This window comes from Choloepus didactylus, chromosome 5, assembly GCF_015220235.1.
Source record: "Choloepus didactylus isolate mChoDid1 chromosome 5, mChoDid1.pri, whole genome shotgun sequence".
In the NCBI taxonomy this organism is placed as follows: Eukaryota; Metazoa; Chordata; class Mammalia; order Pilosa; family Megalonychidae; genus Choloepus; species Choloepus didactylus.
Window position 1 is genome coordinate 107,275,716 of NC_051311.1, and position 14,706 is coordinate 107,290,421.

At 38.2% G+C, this 14,706-nt stretch overlaps 1 pseudogene; it reads left to right on the top strand.

Annotated features, from left to right (window-relative positions):
• The first annotated feature begins 414 nt into the window (after positions 1-414).
• LOC119535402 overlaps positions 415-14,706 on the top strand; it is a 46,848-nt pseudogene continuing 32,556 nt past the window's right edge.

Here is a 14,706-nt window from a genome sequence, read left to right on the forward strand (position 1 = left end):
AACACCACTGGGGAATGGGCAGTTGGAGCCAGTGGACAAGCACAGAAGGGAGCAGCTGGAGAGGAGGAGCGTTCCACACCCCAGGCACCCTCCTCAGCACTTGGCTTGGGTGATTATCCCTTTGCAGACTCCAGTCAAGAGCCCCTGTGCCAGCCACTGGTGGTTGGAGCAGGCAGATGAGTGTGGAAGGGCACAGCTTTCCATGCCCCATGCCACCGTCTTTGCAGTTGGCTAGGGAGATGACCTTTCACAGTCCTATGGCTGAGAGCTTCCTTGAGAGAATTTGAGATTTCACGGGCTTGTGACAGCATCCACTTTTCCTCCATGGAAGCCCATGGAGCGCACAGCCTAGAGGCCAGGGTGCCACATGGAAGTGCCGGGAGCCAGCTCCCAATCCCAGGGACTTGTGGGCACATGGCAGACAGGGACTCTGGAGCTTTTGAGCTGGAAGTGAGATGCACAGCTCTACCCCAGAGTACTCCACCTGCAGCCCTGGAAATGGCCAGGGCCACCGTGCCCTGGAATGGACCCCCTGCCAAACTGCAGGGTATGCCTCCCACCCACAGGGCTGGCAGTCCCCATTGCACACAGAAAATTGGTGTGCTGACTGGACACAAATGACATCCAAAATGGCCACAGTATGCCAGGCCTTTACCAAAAGTAGTCCCTAAATACTTAGGTGCCTACCTGAGATTCTATAAAAGATTCACTTGCTAAGTTTTATCTCTCAGAAACTTAAATCTACCAGAGTGTTCCTATACCAGACAAGTCCTAAGAACCAAAGGCAACAGCCTCTTTAAGAACAACAATCAGATGCAGCCCTTTCCCCATTGTGTCAACACCCCCTTTCAATATGAACAAGTTAGAGTGCTCTGTGCCTAGACACCCCTGAAGATGGAGAAAGAGATTAAGTGAGAGGAAGGGGTAGCAACAAACAAGATAAGTATTCTATGAATACTGAAACTTAATATAAACATATATATATAGATATTCTTTTTAGATGCTGGGATGTAGGAATAGCTGAAAGGACGTAAATGACATAGTGGAACTGTAACTTACGACATTCTTTGAAATTTGCTCTATAGCTACTCATTGAATTGTGCTTTGAAAGTCTTCACCTTTCTGTGTATACCCTATATAGCATAATAAGGAAAAAACTGAAACTGTGGAAATGTAACCCATAACAATTTTTTAATTCCCTATATAACTGCTTGTTGAGCTGTACATTGAAAGGTGACACCTTTCTGTATGTATGTTATATTTTACAATAATGGAAATAGCTGAAATTGTGGAACTGTGACCCATAATATTCTTTGAAATTTGCTCTTTAGCTACTTCTTAAATCGTACTTTGGAAGTTATCACTGTTATGTATATTTGTTAAAGTTCACAATAAAAAAATGGATTAAAAATTTATATGGAAATGTAGAGGGCCCTGAATAGCTACACCCATCTTGAAAAACAATAACAAAGTTGGAGGTCTCACATTTCCTGATCTTAAAACTTACTACAAAGCCATAGTAACCAAAACAGCATGGTACTGGTGCAAGTATAGACCTACAGAACAGTGGAATCAAATTCAGAGTTCAGAAATCAACTCTCACATTTATGATCAACTGATTTTTGACAAGGATGTGAAGACCACTCAACTGGGAAAGTAGTCTCTTCAACAAATGGTGCTGGGAAAATTGGACCTGAGCCAGGAGCCCCCTCCCCCCATGGCAGCCCGAACTGTAAAACCTCGCTGTAGTAGAAAGCAGCACTCTCTGAATAAGCAAATATACCTCAGTCCAGCCTCAAATGGGGTTTTCATTAACAAATGTGGAATGCTCAGTACAAGCTACAAATCCCCAACAAGCAGACAGAGGCTTTTAGTGATGACTGACCTTAAATAGATAGAAGACTTCTCTATCCCCAAGAGAGGTACTAGGTACCCAGAGGACCAGGTACTATCTCTGGCCAGTGGGTGAAACTGGGGGGGCCATGGCCTGGCCCTGAAAGGGGGCTTTGTGTCCCTTTTACTCTTGCTCAAACTGAGTAGCTCAGTGGTGAAAGCCTCAGCCATTTTCAATTCGCAGCCTGCTGACCCAGACAAGGGTGGGGATAGCAGAGTCAGAGAGACTATTCAAATGCAGATGATAACTCCCTAGGAGGTGTATCTTCCCTAAGAGTAAAGAGGTGGGGCCCAGCTTTCCCTTCAGAACCAGACCCCAGAGCCTGCGGGAAAACAGCCAAAACAGAAACTAAGGAGGCCACACCTCCCTATACCAGTCAGAAGTGACAGGCTGACAGCTGCCACCTGCTAGGCAGGTTGGGAAAAGCACAGTGGCTTGAGGCCTCACAGGGTGTGTCAATCTTCTAAGACACACCCTCAGGGAAACCTGATACTGAATATTGCCTCCTTCTGAGAGCTGACACCGTTCTGGTATGGGAAAACCTTATTGGGGTAACCAAGGAAACCAGATGCCTAGACAACAGAAAACTACAACTTACACTAAGAAAAATGAAGTTATGGCCCAGTCAAAGGAACAAACTTACACTTCAACTAAGATACAGGAATTGAAACAACTAATGCTAAATCAGTTCAAAAGGTTTATGGAAGAAATGGCAAAAGAAATGAAGTGTATAATGAAAACACTGGGCGTACATAAGGTAGAAATCGAAAGTTCGAAAAAACAACTGGCAGAATCTATGGAAATGAAAGGCACAACACAAGAGATGAAAGATACAATGGAGACATACAACAGCAGATCTCAAAAGGCAGAAGAAAACACTCAGGAACTGGAGAACAAGACACCTGAAAGCCCACACACCAAAGAACAGATAGGGAAAAGAACAGAAAAATATGAGCAATGCTTAGGGAATTGAATGACAACATGAAACACATGAATGTACATGTCATGGGTATCCCAGAAGGAGAAGAGAAGGGGAAAGGGGCAGAAGCAATAATAGAGGAAATAATCAATGAAAATTTCCCATCTCTTAAGAAAGACATAAAATTACAGATCCAAGAAGCACAGCATACCCCAAACAGAATAGATTTGAATAGGCCTACACCAAGACACTTTAATAATCAGATTATCGAATGTCAAGGAAAAGAGAGAATCCTGAAAGCAGCAAGAGAAAAGTGATCCATCACATACAAATGAAGCTTGATAAGACTATGTGCGGATTTCTCAGTAGAAACCATAGAGGCAAGAAGGAAATGGGGTGATATATTTAAGATACTGAAAGAGAAAAACCACCAACCAAGAATCCTATATCTGGCAAAACTGTCCTTCAAATATGAGGGAGAGCTTAAAATATTCTCTGACAAACAGACAATGACAGAGTTTGTGAACAAGATACCTGCTCTACAGGAAATACTAAAGGGAGAACTACAGACAGGTCGGAAAAAACAGGAGTGAGAGATTTGGAACACAATTTTGGGAGATAGTAGCACAGCAATGTAAGTACACTGAACAAAGATGACTGTGAGTATGGTCAAAAGAGGAAGGTTAGGAGCATGTGGGACACCAGAAGGAAAGAGGAAAGATAAAGACTGGGACTGTATAACTCAGTGAAACCTAGAGTGCTCAACAATTGTGATAAAATGTACAAATATGATTTACATGGGGTAGAACAAATGCAAGGTGTTAAAAACTGGGTGGTATTGGGGAAAAAATACAATCAATGCAAACTAGACTATAATTAACAGAAACATTGTATTGTGCTTCCTTTAATGTAACAAAGGCAATATACCAAAGCTAAATGCATAGAAGAGGGGGGATATAAGGGAGGGGTATGGGATCCTTGGCATTGGCGATGTTGTCTGACTCTTTATTTTACTTTAGTTTAATGTTATCTTTCCTTTTGTTGCTTCCTAGCTGTCATGTGTTTTTTTTCTCTTTTTTTTTTTCTTTGTCTTTTGTCTCTCTACCTTCTTTGATTCTTCCTCTTCCTTTGTGGAAGAAATGGAGATGTCCTTAGATAGATAGTGGTGATGGTGGTGAATACATAAATACATGACTATACAGGGAACAACTGATTGTTCACTTAGGATGGAAAGTATGGTGGGTGAACAAAAGTATCTTTTAAAAAAAACGGATTGATGAAGAAACCTTGAGGGCACAACATTGAGTGAAATAAGTCAGACACATAAGGACAAATATTGCATGGTCTCACTGATATGAACTAATTATAATATGTAAATTTATAGACAGGAAATATAAGTTACCAGGATATAGAACAAGGCTAAAGAATGGGGAGCAGTTGCTTATTATGAGCAGAATGTTCAACTAGGTTGAACTTAAATGTTTGGAAATGGACAGAGGTGACGGTAGCACATTGTGAGAATAACTAACAGTGCTGAATGGTGTGTGAATGTGGTGGAAAGGGGAAGCTCAGAGTCACATATGTCACCAGAAGGAAAGTTGGAGCTTAAAAGATGGGAATGTATAAAACAATGAATCTTGTAGTGGGCAATGTCCGTGATTAATTGTACAAATATTAGAAATCTCTTTCATGAACCAGAACAAATGTATGACACTATAACTAGAAGTTAATAATAGAGGGGCATATAGGGAAAAATATATACCTATTGCAACCTATATACTACAGTTAGTAGTATTTTAGCATTCTCTCATCAACAGTAACAAATGTACTATACCAATACTATGAGTCAACAATGGAAGGGGGTTGGTTAGGGGTATGGGAGGATTTGAGTTTCCTTTTTTTGTCTTTATTTCTTTTCTGGAGTAATGAAAATGTTCTAAAAATTGAAAAAAATTAATTGTGATGATGGATGCACAGCTGTATGATGGTACTGGGGGCAATTGATTGTATACTTTGGATCTTTGGATAATTGTATGGCATGTGAACAATCTGAATAAAAAAAAAATCTATTCAAAATGGATCAAAGACCTAAGTATAACATCCAGAACTATAAAAACTCCTAGAAGAAAACACAGGGAAGCATCTTCAGGATCTTGTGTTAGGCGATGGTTTCTTAGACTTTACAGCCAACACATAAGCAACAAAAGAAAGAATAGATAAACAGTACCTCATGAAAATTAAAAACTTTTGTGCATTAAAGGACTTTATCATGAAAGTAAAATGACAACTTACACAATGGGAGAAAATATTTGGAAACCACATATCCAATAAGGGTACTATCCAGCATATATAAAGAAGTCCTCCAACTCAACAACAAAAAGAAAAACAGCCCAATTAAAAATGGGCAAAAGACCTGGATATGTCTACAAAGAAGATATACAAATGGTCCAAAAGCACAGGAAAAGATGCTTGACATTATTAGCTGTCGGGGAAATGCAAATCAAAAACACAATGAGTTATTGTGTCACACGTATTAGAATGGTTACTATTTTAAAAAATGGGAAAAAAAAAACAGGTGTTGGAGAGGATGTGGACAAATAGGAACACTCATTCATGGATAGTGGGAATATAAAATGATGCAGCTGCTGTGGAAGACAGTTTGGCAGTTCCTTAGAAAGTTAAGTATAGAAGTATATGACCCAGAAATCCCACTTCCAGGTATATAACTAAGAGAATTGAAAGCAAGGACTCAAACAGATATTTACATTATTCATAATCACCAAAATATAGAAGCAACCCAAGTGTCCATGAACAGATGAATAAAGAACCAAAGTGTGGTATATAAATACTATAGAGTATTACAGAGCCATGAAAAGGAACAAAGTTCTGATACATGTGACAGCATGAATGAACAATGAAGACATTATGTTGAGTGAAATAAACCAGACACAAAAGAACAAATATTGAATGATCTCACTGATAAGAAATAATTAGAGTAAACAAGCTCATACAGACAGAATCTAGAATAGAATTTACCAGGAGATGGAGTGGGGTAGGGAATAGTGTGTTAAGTCTTAAGATGTACAGTTTCTATTTGGGACAAATGGATGGTGGTGATGGTGGCACAACACTGTGAATTTAATTAACTGCACTAAATTGTATCTTTGAATGTGGTTCAAAGGGGAAATTTTAGGTGTATGTATGTGACTAGAATAAAAATTTTTAAAAACACATAGGACTGTTGCAACACAGTGAACTCTATGTGTTAATAGCATGATTTAAAAAATGCTTTCGTGAATTGTAACAAATATGCCACACTAATGCTAGGTGTTAATAAGAGGGTGGTAAATGGGAACTCTATTTTCTACATGATTTTTTTTTGTGTAAACCCACAATTTCTCTAAAAAAACAAATCTATGGAATGGTACAGTACAGTGAGCCTTAAGTTAAACTGTGGACTATAGTTAATAGTACAATTATTAAATGTGCTTTCATCAATTGTAACAAATATACTGCACCGATGTAAAATGGTAATAATAGGGTGGTATATGGGAATCCTGTATTATATGCATGATTTTTATGTAAACCCACAACTTCTCTAATAAAAACAAAAAAGGACCCTAATTTGAAGGTTGGTAATCTGTTTCTTAATCTGGATGCTTGTTTCATGGACTTTTAATCTGGGTGCAGGTTTTGTGAAAATCTACTTACAGTAGGTTTACTTTTTTGTGTATATTTTATACTTCAATAAAAACTCCTCCCCTCCTCAACTCACTCCCTCAAAAGTCTGGAAGAATTCTCAAGGGGGCATGTGGAGAGTATCCTAGTTTGGAAAATAAATTATCAGATGACCTTATTCTCTGTATGATACTCTTTTTTTCCTATTTTAGAGACAAAAATAAGATTTAAAAATGACCTAGAAAAAAAAAAAAAACGAAACACAAATACAGTAAATACTTCAATGGAAACTTTTGCTAGGATTTTCTTTCCTCAAAGTAAATATGCTTTCCTGTTTTTTCCTGCTTTCCAGACCAAAGAAGTGGCCTATGTTTAAGGAAGGTTTGTCATGTTAAAAAGTAATCAGCTTATTTTATGGTCATCCCTCATACATTCATAACATAATTCATTATCACTCACATCAAATTCCCTCAGAGCTGGAGAATAATTTTCATTTCAATATCTTCAGCAAGTTTTGGGACACAAAGCAACTAACCCTAATCAGTTACTGCAATGGTATCAAAGAACTGTAATAAAAAATGGATTTTAAGGAAACAAAAGATTGCCTACTAGTGAAGAATACAATTCTGATCATAAAATGAAACCACCGGTAGAAGAAAACAACATATTTATCAACATTTGGAAATACAGCGAACACTTCAGAAGAAAAATCCACACATCAGTGAGGGCTTTTATATATTTTGGTGGACCAACTCAGTGGAAAATTGTTTTCTCTATGGAAGATTGTTGATTACCAAGGTAAAAAGAAACAAACAATCCTTTCATATTAAATAGCAATTTAGTTTAGAAAATGATTATATTATAAAATAATAAACTGACTTTAAATACTAAGGTTACATATTTTCAAAGAACAATTCCCCAAAGATCATTATATTAGTACAGTACTTTATATACAATAGACTCTCAATGTGGTATGGACTAATTTCAGTTCACGCCCAGTATAGGAGAAACGGTGGGAGAAGATGTTAAGACAGATAGGGAAGAAAAAGAAAAAGCAAAGGTAGAGCAAGAGACAACATAAAAAAATGCCCCATAGTTTTCTAAAAAAAAGTCATTTCCAATCACCTTCCACTGTTACCTGAATCACTGGGCGCTTTATACGTTGTAGAAGATTCTTTTGGTTGCCTCCCCAACATCTCTTTCCCTCCATGCATTTCCTAAAATGACCCTGATTTTTTTCAGGTAGCAGCACTTTGTCATTTGACTGGCCCAGTTCCGGCCTCCATGGGGTAAATTCTAATTGGCCTATGTAGTCTCATTTTGCTTGCCAGTAATTGCTTTTCAAAGGACATATGACCCAATTCTGGCTAATCAGAAATGAGAACTCTGCTGGAAGCTTCTGGGAAAGGTTTTGTCACTCTTAAATAAGATACAAAGAAGACACATTCTTCTTCTTCAGCTTGGTGTTACTGTATCTGGATGTGATTCCCTAAACTGCTTCAGCTGTTTGGCTCTCGTGAAGTTAGCCAGTTTGTGGGAAAAGTTGATGCATTGAGAGAGGCAGAATTGAAAATTGGGAAGAACCTACCTTCTTGATGATGTCTTTGAGCCACTAAATTATCCAGCCCTGGAGTTGCTACTAACCAGCAAAATGTTTTTTTTTTTTTTAATGCAATTTTATTGAGCCATATTCACACTCTCTCAAGGAGAGGTTATTGCTATTTTAACTAAGCTGCATATCTTGTAAATGTTTATCTTCTAACTTGAGTGCAGCCATTGCATTTCAGGTCACTGGGCTTTAAACAAAAGAAAAGCTTAAAAATGAAATTTTTTTGATCTGAGCACATCCTGAAATTCTGTGATTACTGTCCTTGAACAAGAATTTGCTCTTCTGTTACTTAAGGAAGTTCTATTTAAAAGAATTATTTTATTGCAGATAATGTGAGAGGTGCAATTTCCAATGTTCTTGGGATTTTAAAGTAAGGAAAGATCTTTCCCCTGAATTTCTCAGCAATAATTAGATTTCTAATCAATTGTTAAAGTCCATAGTGACTCAAATCATCAGCAAACTTGAAGATATTGAATGTAACCTCTTGATTTTAGTAGTCTCTATTTACTCTATACTTGTCATACTCCTTCAGTCAGAGAAATAAAAAAAACATTTTCTATTTGCCCATTTTTTTTCTAACCTTGATTAATCCCCTAGGCCTCCTTTTATTTAAAAACACACATAAATTTCTATAAAAGCCTCTCTATCATTTATAAATTCAACCAATATTTTTGAGTACCTAATATGTGCCATTCTAAAGACTCAGGACAATTATGAAAAAGCCCCATCCACCCTCATAAAGGTTCAAATCTCTAAGGGGGAATTTTATTTATTGTGCTGTCTAAGCTGTGACAAAGAGACACCAGAGTAGAATGGGTGGAAGTTTGTTTCTCTCCCACCTCATGATTCCAAGGTAGACATCCCAGGCCTACAGGATGGCTGTGTCTTCCTAGCACCAGTTTCCTCTCTGGGTCCAGAGTAGGTGCGCCAGCTCTTACCATCTCCTCCACATCACAACCAGCTTTAAGGAGGGAGGGGGAATTCACACTCCTTTTAAGGACATGATCTGGAAGTTGCGCTTATTATTTCTATTCACTTCCCTTTGGTCAAAAGAGAGTTACAAGCCCACAGCTGCTGTGGTGGTTTGAAACCGTATGTACCCCAGAAAAGCATGTTCTTAAACTTAATCCATTTCTGTGGCTGTGGGCCCTTTGTAAGTATGATCTTTTGATGAGGCTACTTCAGTTAAAGTAGACCCACCTCATTCAGGAAAGGTCTTAATTCTCTTACTGAGTCCTTTATAAATGGGATGAACACAGAGAGAGGTAAAGCCATGGAAGCAAGAAAACCTGAAATCAAGGAAACCTGGAAGAGAAGGGAGAGACCAGCAGATGAGACCATGTGCCTTGCCATGTGGTAGAGGAGTTCAGGATCACTAGTAGCCCAACTTCAGGAAGAAAATATTGTCTTAATTATGCTTTGATTTGGACATTTTTCATGGTCTCAACACTGCAAGCTCGTAAAGCCAATCCGTCTCATGGTACCTGCTTTAAGCAGCCTAGGAAACTAAAACAGCTGGCTACAAAGAAGACTGAAAAATGTAGCCTTTAGCTAAGTAGCCATGGGCCTAGCTAAAACATTCTTTACTCTGGAAAAAAGGGCAAATGAATATCATGGAACAATTAATGGAGAAGAGACCATAAACAGGCAATGACTATCGAGCGTGGTAAGTGAGAAAGGAGCATTATGTCCAGAAGCAGCAAAGTCTGGCATAAAGAAAGAGATGGAAAAAGATGGAGATGTCACTTCCCTCCCAACTCCCAGGAGTATAAATATCCCTGGCAACATGGGACATGACTCTCAAGGATGACCCTATTCCTGGCATAGTGGGATCGAGAAAGTCTTCTTGACCAAAAGGGAGAAGAGAAATGAAACAAAATAAATTTTCAGTGGCTGAGAGATTTCAAATGGAGTCAAGAGGTCATTCTGGAAATTATTCTTATATGTTATATAGATATCTCTTTGTAGTTTTTAGTGTATTGGAATAGCTAGAAGGAAATGCCTGAAACTGTTGAATTGCTACCCAGTAGTCTTGGTTCTTGAAGATGATTGTATAACTATATAGCTTACACAGTCTGACTGTGTGAATGTGAAATCCTTGTGGCTCACACTCCCTTTATCGAGTGTATGCATAGATGATTAGAAAACTGGGGACAAAAATTAATTGAAAAATAGGGTGGGATGGAGGGGAATGGGAAGTGTCAGGTGTTCTTTTTTACTTTTATTTTTATTCTTATTTAATTTTGGGGGGAGTAATAAAAATGTTCAAAAATTGATTGTGGTGATGAAGCACAACTATATGATGGTTCTGTGAACAACTGATTATACATTTTGGATGACTGTATGGTATGTGAATATATCTCAATAAAATTGAATTTAAAAAAAAAATGGAGATACGCACAGAAAAGTAGAAAACAGAGACCAAAAGACCAATAGAGAGAGAATGAGAAGGAAGCTGCCTGAGTTCCCTAAAGCTTTTTAGATCCTGATTCTAATCCTTCATGATATGGGAGCACATGAATCATCTTCTTATTACTTTTTTAAAATCCGAAATTGCTCATAAATTCAGGTTTTAGTTTCTTTTCAGTGACCTTTATATTTATAATGCCCACTTAACAGTCAAGCATGTACTTGCTTTCAACCAACAATTCAGAAAACCAGGTCTTGTTGCCTTTCCTTACTAGAAGGTAATTGCCATAATAGCAAGTGGGAAAAAAAAGCTCCACAGTTGTTTGATAATAAACACTGATATTTTAACCTGTGTAAACCACAAAAGAAGATATATTTATAAAAGCCACTGAGAGTTATTGATAAGACTTGCCAAATCTGTTAAATCTTTCTATTTTTAAGTAAAGTGTGCATTTAAGGAACTAGTCCTCATAGAAAAAGCTTTACACATGTAAGAAACTGCTACCAAAAGGACTGTATAGCAATCAGATTTTTCAGTATCCGTAATAAATGCATGCAGATCATCCCTATCCATAATATTCAGCATCTGCTAGTGGTTCTGAAAGCCATAAAATCAGATGACCTCATATAAATTTAAAAGGGAAATTCATTTAATTTTTTTATTTCCTGGATAGGTTTCTAAATGTGGGTTCATAAAATACTTGTAGTTTATATATAAGAAATTAAAGCATCAAAGGGAAGCTTAATTCGGTTATATTCAGAAGGTGGAGTCAACAAGAGGAACTATTTCTCAGGAATTCATTTTGGGAATTTTTCATAAGACAATCTCTTCCAAAAGAATCAATGGAAAAATTCTAACTCTCTCCTGTGGCTGACTGATTATCCTTATCAAGCATGAATTCAGTGAAGGCAGCTAAATAGAAAAACTTGATGGCATATAACTAAGCAGCCTGGCCTATTTTGTGCTAACCTGATGGTCTGTAAATTCTGAGACAAAAGTGAAATACTCTGACTGTTTCCTTTTTTAGACTCTGAAATGGGCCGCTGTTTCATTAAATTTTATGGCTATATAAATTTTGGTATTAGCCTCAGCAATTTTTCATGCTTTTCATGTCCCCCTAAAGGAAAATGGGTAATCATCAGAAAGAGAGCTTCTTCTTGCCTGTTACTAACTGCTGCTGAAGAAAAATCACCCTGTTGGGCAGATTGATTGGACACTACTTCAACTGGGCCCAAAGTATTCTCAATCAATCCTCTATTTCCTGACTCACCTCCCTCTCTTGTTCTCAACAAGGATTATTTCAAACCTTCTCTACTACCTTCACTATCAAAAATTTAATCACTCCAATTCCTTCTTCACTCTCAGAAAAAGACTTTATGTCTTACTTCACGTGTAAAACAGAAGCCATCTTAAAGGTACTCGCTCTACTTCTCACCATAACTATACAGTCCAGACCCAACTTCTCCCAACCACCTTTCCTCTAACCAGAGATGTTTCTCTCTTCTGTTAAAAGGGTCACCTCTAAGGTGGCTCCCAGTGATCTCACTTGTGTGATCTCCTCCTCTTGAATGTGACTGGCTTCTAATGGATAGAATACATCAAAAAAGATGGGATGTCTCTTTTGAGGTTAGGATACAAAAAGACAGCTTAGGTTACAAAAAGACTCTTGGGTGCTCTCTAGCTTTCTCTTGCTCTCTCACTCACTGTGAAGGAAGCCAGCTTCTGGATTGTGAGCTGCCGTCTGAAGAAGTTCATGTGCCAAGAAAGGCCTCTGGCCAACAGCCAGCAAGGAGTAGAGGCTATCATTCCAACAGATTGTGAAAAACTGAAGGATGACAACAACCATGTGAGTGAGCTTGGAAGCAGATCCTCTCCCCAGTTCAGCTTTCAGATGGGATTGCAGTCTTTCATGACATCTTGATTACAACCTCATGAGAGACCTTGAGCCAGATAGACCCACTTATGGTGCACTCTGGTTCTTGGCCCACAGAAACTCTAAGATAATAAATGTTTGTTATCTTAAGCTGCTAAATTTTGGGGTAATTTGTTATGTAGCAATAGACTATTAATACAACCTTCATCTATGGTATGGATCCTTCTCACTTGCTCCTCTCTCTGCCAAACCATCTCTATCTGCTCCTTCTAATCAGCAATTAAATGTGGGTAAAAAAAAAACCCACTTAAAAAAAAGAAACCTTTCAATTCCAATTTTTCTTCCAGCTACTGTCACATTTCTCCCCTCCCCTTCAGAGCCAAACTTCTTGAGTTATCTACACTTACTGTCTCCATTTTCTTCCCGTTCCATTCACATTTACCCATTCCACAGCAATAATAGCCATCAGACCCATCAACTCCACAGAATCTTCTCTCACCAAGGTCTTCAGTGACCCACAGATTACTGAGCCCAAGGGGAATTTTCAGATCTTATCATACTTAACTGTTCTATATTATTCATTACTGTTGACCACACCATCTATATTAATTTTCTAGCTGCTAAAATAAGTACCATATGATAGACTGACTTAAACAACAGGAATTTATTGGATCACAGTTTTGAGGCTAGGAAAAGTCCAAAATCCAGGCATCAGCAAGGTGATGTTTTCTCCCTGAAGACTGTGGGATAGCTACCAGTGATCTTTGGTCCTTGGCATTTCCGTCACATGGCAGTGCACATGGCAGCATTTTCTCCTTTCTCTTCCAGGTTCCATTGACTTCCAGCTTCTGGCTGCTCCTGTGTCTTCTTTCCCATGTCCAATTTCCTTTACTTATAAGGACTTTAGCCATATTGAATTAAGGCCAACCCTCACTCAATTTGGGCACACTTTTATAACATCTTCAAAAGTCACATCCACAGGATCAGGGAATGGGACCAGAACATTTTTTTTTTTTTTTGGAGGGACACGATTCAATCCCCAACACCATTCTTCTCAAAAGTGCTCTCTTTCCTTTATTTCCATTATATCAGACTCCCATGGCTTTCATCCTATCTCTCAGACCACTCCATTTCCATCTCTTTTCCAGGCTTTTTAAACTCTACTCCAAAAGCTTATGCTTCTCAGAGCTCAGCCACAGGTCATCTGTACTTCTCACTCTATGCTCTCTACCTGAGCAATCGCACTTCCTTATAAATCCGAAATTGATATCCCCAACTAGGAGAGTTCCAAACAAATATATCCAACATCTCTCCTCAAACTCAGCAAATATAGAACTAAACTTATTAATATCCTCACCACCACCACCCAATCCTCCTCTTCTTCCTACCATAGTAAATCACATCACCCTCTGACTATTTTGCCCAAGCTAGAAAAGCAATTAACTAGACTCCCATCTCTCCATATGCACAATTATCTATTCTACTTTCATAATAGTTTACACTTCTGTTCACTTCTGTCCATTCACAATGCCACAATCACACAGAACACCATCATTTCTTGCCTTGATAACTATAACAGCCTTCCAATGCATCTCCAATTCATCATTCTCTCTGCAGCTAGAGGGATAAGTCTAAAACACTAAAAATGTCAATTCCCTGGCAAAGGACTTGAATAGACGTTTCTACAAAGAAGAAATACAAACGGCTGATAAGTACATGAAAAGATGTTCAACATCATTAGTTATTACAATGAGATACCACGTCACACCCACTAGAATGGCTATTATTTTAAAAATGGAAAATAACAAGTGCTGGTGAAGTTGCAGAGCAATAAGAATCTTAGTATATTGTTGGTGGGAATGTAAAATTGTGCAGTCACTGTGAAAAACAGTTTGGCATTGTCTCAGAAAGTTAACCATAGAACTACCATATGACCCAGCATTCCCACTTCTAGGTATATAACCGAAAGAAATGAAAGCAGGGACTTGGATAGATATTTGTACACCAATGTTCATAACAGTATTATTCACAATAGCCAAACTGGTGGAAGCAACCCAAATGTCTATCAGCAGATGAATTGATAAGCAAAATGTGGTATACACATAAAATGGAATATTATTCACCTTAAAAAGAATGCTACATGCTACTAGATGTATAAACCTTAAAGACATCATGTAGAATGAAATGTCAGACACAAAGGGACAGACATTGTATGATTCCATTTATATGAAATAGCTAGAATATGCAAAGTTATAGACAGAAAGCAGAGCACGGTTTACCAGGGGTAGGGGTGGGGGAATGGAGAGTTAATGTATAATGGGTG